Source organism: Eubalaena glacialis, chromosome 7 (assembly GCF_028564815.1).
Source record: "Eubalaena glacialis isolate mEubGla1 chromosome 7, mEubGla1.1.hap2.+ XY, whole genome shotgun sequence".
In the NCBI taxonomy this organism is placed as follows: Eukaryota; Metazoa; Chordata; class Mammalia; order Artiodactyla; family Balaenidae; genus Eubalaena; species Eubalaena glacialis.
Window position 1 is genome coordinate 95,276,355 of NC_083722.1, and position 5,909 is coordinate 95,282,263.

At 43.8% G+C, this 5,909-nt stretch overlaps 1 pseudogene; it reads right to left on the bottom strand.

Annotated features, from left to right (window-relative positions):
- Positions 1 to 2,946: 2,946 nt before the first annotated feature.
- On the bottom strand, positions 2,947 to 3,476 carry LOC133094802 (S-phase kinase-associated protein 1-like; annotated as a pseudogene).
- Positions 3,477 to 5,909: the final 2,433 nt, after the last annotated feature.

The window sequence follows — 5,909 nt, forward strand, 5'->3', positions numbered from 1 at the left end:
GCATCCTCATCTACAAAGAACGAGACCCACTGAAGAAACTGGAGGGGGTGAGGGCTAGCTACTCTCCCATATTATCTTTATCAGGGTTTACTGTATAACAAAATGAACTCAGACAAAATTTCGCCACATACACAGGCATTTGTTAGTCAAACAGTAACAAGTGAACAGAAAACATGCATATCCTCTTTTTTTGTGAGTGTGAGATGTGCTCTGTCATTTTTAGCTGTTCTGGCCAGGACCTTTCATGCAGGGTTGACTTGAGGTGCTCTGAGAGGTAGCATCGGGCAAATCCCATAACAGTGGACAAATACAGGACCATTTAGGGATTGAGATTTGGGTACCATTCCCAAGGATGCAGGTCACAGATCTTGGTAGATTCTTATACCTTGTTGAAGGGGGGAGATATCCTAAAAATATGTTAGCCAGAGTACCTTAATGTTTCCTGTCAAGAGTCTTCCTTGAACATTTATTATGCTGTTTAGCAAGCCATTAATTTCACCAGTAAGAGTCTGTTTCTGACATTCATCACGCTAATTAACCCAACCTTGAGTGCTGATGGAAATACAGATAACAGAAACTTTGTAGTAGCTGCCTCTGGAGTGTGGTCCTTCTGATATGACATCAGTTAATCATTCTGAAGTACAGATTTTTTTTATTAGAGCAATGCATTGGCCTTTCATGTTAGAGCTTCGACTAGCTAGAACATACTTATGTGGGAGTATTTTAGAGTAAATTACAGACCTTGTACCACCTCTTCGGGCTGTTGTGCTGCTTAAATGAGTTACTATATGTGAAGTGCTTAGAGCAGTTCAAGCGACATTGTATGTGTTGTATAAGTACAGTTGACTGTTGAACGACATGGGTTTGAACTCTATGGGTCCACTGACGTGGATTTTTTTCAATGGTAAATATACTACAGTACTATATGATCTGCGGTTGGTTGAATTCGCAGACATGGAGGACCCACCCTAAATTATATGTGGATTTTCAGCTGGTGGAGGGTTTGAGCCCCTAACCCTCACGTTGTTCAAGGGTCAACTGTATATGCAGTATTGTTATTATTGTTATTAATAGTCTGAGTGCTTTGATGTATGTTGTCAGTTTGGTATCCTAACATGGTCTTACTTTCCCACGAATTGGCTGGGTTCTCATACAGCAAACTGAAAAAAAAGCATAGTGCAGTCCCTCCACGTTATTCACGGATTGTGTGCTTGCAAATTTACCTATGTGCTAAAATTTACTGGTAACCCCCAAATGAATACAGCACTTTCGGTCATTTGTGAGTATGCACAGAGTGGTGAAAAATGAGGGTCTGGGGTCCACCAAAATGAGGTGGAACAAGGTGATGCTGTGTCTCCTCGTTGCAGCTCTCACACTGTAAACAAGTGTGCTTCTTGTGGATCATTCAGAGACAAGTTTTTGCATTTTTGCCTTTGTTGTTGTTGTTGGTGGGTGATTTCACTGTTTAAACAACACCCTTGCTTAGTGCTAAAGTGTTGTCTAGTCTTCCTAAGTGCAAGAAGGCTGTGAGGTGCCTTATGAGGAAACATGTGTTAGATAAGCTTCATTCAGGCATGAGTTATAGTGCTTTTGGCAGAAGTTCAATGCTAATGAATCAACGGCATATTCTAACTAACGTGTCCTTAAGCAGAAACACACGTAACATATTGATCGGTTGATGAAAATGTTGTGGTCAGAAGCTCACAGGAACCTAACCCTGTATTTCTCCTAGGAGCATCGTTCAATACTCATTAAGTCAGTGTTCGTGGCAACTTTATAGAACATAGCTACCATGAGTAATGTGACTGTATCATTTTCTTGAGGCCGCCTTTTCAAAAGTGTTCCTCTGCAATTATTCAAGAATCTCAGGGGCAGGACCAGTTACAAAATTTGTAGGCTCACGCAGAATACAAATGCAAGACCTCTTGTTCAAAAGTTAAGCAGTTCAAGATGAGCATTGAACCAGGTAAGCTGAGCATATGGGGTCCTCCGTGAGTGCAAGTGTCACAGGCCCACAAAGATGGTCCAGCTCATGGATTTACTCGATCTGAAAGACTGTACCTCAAAACAGCAGGCTGGGAGAGAAGGGGGAGAATGTGATGAGCCCACAATGGCTATTGCTTTTGGTGGCCAGTGTGGAAGGTGTCACGGTTGAAAGTGAAGGCTCACAGTTCAATGGACACAGCTTGTCCACTAGCGTATAATGTCCTTGCTGGTCCAGGCCCTGCCCAGGCTGCCATGTTCCTATTTCTAGAGTTCCCATCACATGATCAGTTACCCATCCCCAAAGCACAATCACCATGGGAGGGTAGCCTGCTCTTGGTAGAGTGTGGAGTGCAGCCCAGACTTCTCCCACCTTTTTGAAGCTCTCTTTGGAGGACTTATTTGGCATCTCCTCTCAGTGCCCCCGATGGTTTTCTAAAACGTTTGATTTGGGGGAAGCAGATGTCCTTAATATTTTTACCCAGGAAGGTCCTGGAACTTGATGCTAATTTGACTTTTCTTATTCTAGAGGTCTTCACAGCAAGGGGGAGGGAACAGCTTTGCTAACTTAAAGGACCAATTAAAAAAAAAAAAAAGAGTGAGAGAAGATGAGGATTTAACTTTTTTTTTTTTTGCAAGTTGTTTTATTTACAATGCCAACTTTTAAAAGTCACTAAAGTAAAGTTAACTGGACAATAAACTAGGCAGAAATTGCTTTACAAAGAGAGGGAAAGCCCAAAATGCCACTTTCTATAGAGAACCCACAGTTCAATTGTATTCAGAGCAAAGAAGAAAGAACTTTTGATCATACTAGAAGAAACTGAGCCGTAAGTTTGGACTCTGTACTGAAACTACACATGCAATGAGGACAACATTCTGCTAATACAACTGATTTGCTGCTGCATTTGTGGACGGTTTTTCTAATATTAACAATTATAAACAAAGCAGTGCGACTAGTATTTGGAACAGTCCTTATAGTGTTACAGCATGAGACACAAACTTTCACTTCTCCTCACACCACTGGTTCTCTTTGCGTACCTGGGCTTCCTCTTCTTCAATAAAATCATTTTTGATATTGAATGTCTTTCTAATCTCCTCAGGAGTTTTCCCCTTGATCATATTGGCAACAGTCTTGCAGGTAACATCAAGCAAACCTTTGATGTCTAAGTAGTTTGCTGCCCGTATAAGCTCAAAAAGTGTTCCTTGGTCAACTTTCAGGAAATCTTGATCCCAAACAGGGATGTCATCTGTTCGCTTTTCTTTGTTCTCATCATCCTCAGGAGGAGGAGGATCATCCTTGTGGTCGGTGCACCCCTGAACGACCTCTTTTAATATTGCTGTGTTAACGTTTGGCAAGGGGACGGATCATCATCTCCTTCATCACCCACTCCCAGATATTCCAACATGGTCTTAATAGTCACAGATTGTTTTGCAGTTTCAACGTCAACTTCAAATATCTCTCCATCAGAACTCTGCAACTCAGTTGAAGGCATGGTGTTAGGACTCAAGGAGATGGCGGGCCAGAGGCTGATGAGGGCAGGGCGGCATCTGCGAAAAGAAAAACAGAAAAGCGAAGAACAAGGCCAACGCTGCGGAGAGGCACGACGTCTGCCTCGGATTTAACTTTTTAACTCTCTCCTTCCTCTCTCCTTCCACATACATACACACGCTCATGTACACACTTCCAGTCTTCCTAGCCTGGCAATTCAGTTAAATTATACCTTTTGGTTATATCAATATCTTTGTTTTATTACTGTGAAATTTAAAGGTAATTCACAATTTTTCTATTTATGATGTCGTGCATCTTATCACGTATTACTTCCTTTGTTGTACAACTCTGCTTGGAATAAAATTTATTTTTTAATTACTTAAAAAAAAAGGGACCAGGGGCTTCCCTGGTGGCGCAGTGGTTAACAATCTGCCTGCCAATGCAGGGGACACCGGTTCAAGCCCTGGTCCGGGAAGAAACCACATGCCGCGGAACAGCTGGGCCCGTGAGCCACAACTACTGAAGCCCGTGTGCCTGGAGCCTGTGCTCAGCAATAGGAGAGGCCATCGCAAGGAGAAACCCCCACACCGCAGGGAGGAGTAGCCCCCGCTCTCCGCAACTGGAGAAAGCCCGCACACAGCAATGAAGACCCAACGCAGCCAAAAAAATAAATAAATAAAAATTAAAAAAAAAAAAAAAGGGACCAATAGTTGCATCCTCTCAGAGTGTGAAAGCCTAGGAGTTTGGCCGCATATGAAGAGGCTCCTTACGTTACCCTACATAGAAAATAACGACAGTGTGCTTCAAGGTGCTGTGTGACTCTGCCTTTGGAGCAGCAGCGAAGAATTGACACACATAGCTCATACACATTCATTTCTTTATTTGGTTTGGCCTGTAAAGAGGTTTTTTTTGGGTAAAATTTCAGACAAGTTGTCAATATTTAAATTTCATAAAGAAATTGATTGTAGCCTCTCTGGGAAAAATCTGTGTATCTGAAAACAGATGGCTTATATTCCCACATCTGCCATTATGTGGAGCTGATAGCAGCTTCCCCTACACGGCAAGCACGAGCTTTGCTCTTCCACAGCCCCCTGTGGGGGGCTCCTTCCTTTCACCTGCTGGGCCATGTGGGCAGGGCTGATAGATGCTGACGGGGACTGTTCTGAACCCATGGGTGCCCAGGTAGTGCCAGTTGTTAAATATTCAATATTTTGAATATCACCCCCTCCTGGAGCCATTTGAGCTGTTAACCTTGCTCTGCAGAGAAGCAGCTGTCAGCTTCTTGCTAAAAAACTAAATTCAGACTCCTGGGTCATTCTGTTACAATGATTAATCTGTTAGATTGTCAGGATTCTTCACCATTTCGTTTATCCGGAGCGGGGCTTCTAGTTGAGTTTAAGGAATTCACAAACTCTGGCCATGTCTATGCTGATGGAGTGGGCACCCTGGGAAGCCAATCTGCATGAGGACTGAGGCCCTTCCTGGGGGATGATTCGTCCTGATGAAACAAGGAGCCAGCTCTGGAGAGCCCGACCCTGTTAGAGGAAGCTCCACGGTCAGATAACGGTGTGAAGTCCGCCATCTGGATTTCTCTCTGCATCCAGCCCTCACTGGATTCTCTCTGTATTCTCGGAGAGTAGAGCAACAAGTAAAAAAGGAACAATTTCTCTACAAACTCTTGGATATCCCTTTAACAGAGTTGAACATAAAGGAGATCAAGAGACGTTCTCCCGTCAATTCCCCATGGGCACTTTCAACACTTGGAACACACCTGTACACCTGGCAGACACTCCAGTGCCCCATGGGAGAAGACATGTGGCCCCTGTGGATGGTTTGGGGTCCTAACTAATCAGCGTCACACCTTTCCAGGTCCTGAAAGTGTAGCAGACATAAGGAGCCAAATGGGTTCAAACTCAGAAATTGAGAATATGGCAGGGTGGTTATATTGTCTGCAATTTTCTTAAGATATTTCATTGTGGATGGTGATGTGTGCTGCGTGTGTGTGTGTGTTTATTAACTTCAATATATACCCTAGGAACTGTTGATTAACATTTCGATTACTTGTAGTCCGGTTACCTATTGCTGCATAACCCACTCTAAAATTTACTGGGTTAGAAAGCAGCATATTACCATCGATATTTCTCATGGGTCTGTGGTTGGACTGACTCAGGTGGGCAATTCTCACTTGGAGTTTTTTGCGTGGTTGCAGCCTGATGACAGCTGGGGCTGGAGGCACCTGGGGTCTTATCTGGGCTGGATGTCAACATGGATTCTCTCCTCCTGGCTGGCACCTGGGCTGGGACAGCTGGAACAGCTGGGGCCTAGCTGAGCATCTCTTTCCCCTCAACCCCAGCCCCTCCCCTCTCACCCCTACAATGTGCTGCTGTCTTATTTTGCCCCTTTAGTCCGTTGGTAAAAGTCTTTCCCTACTCCCTCC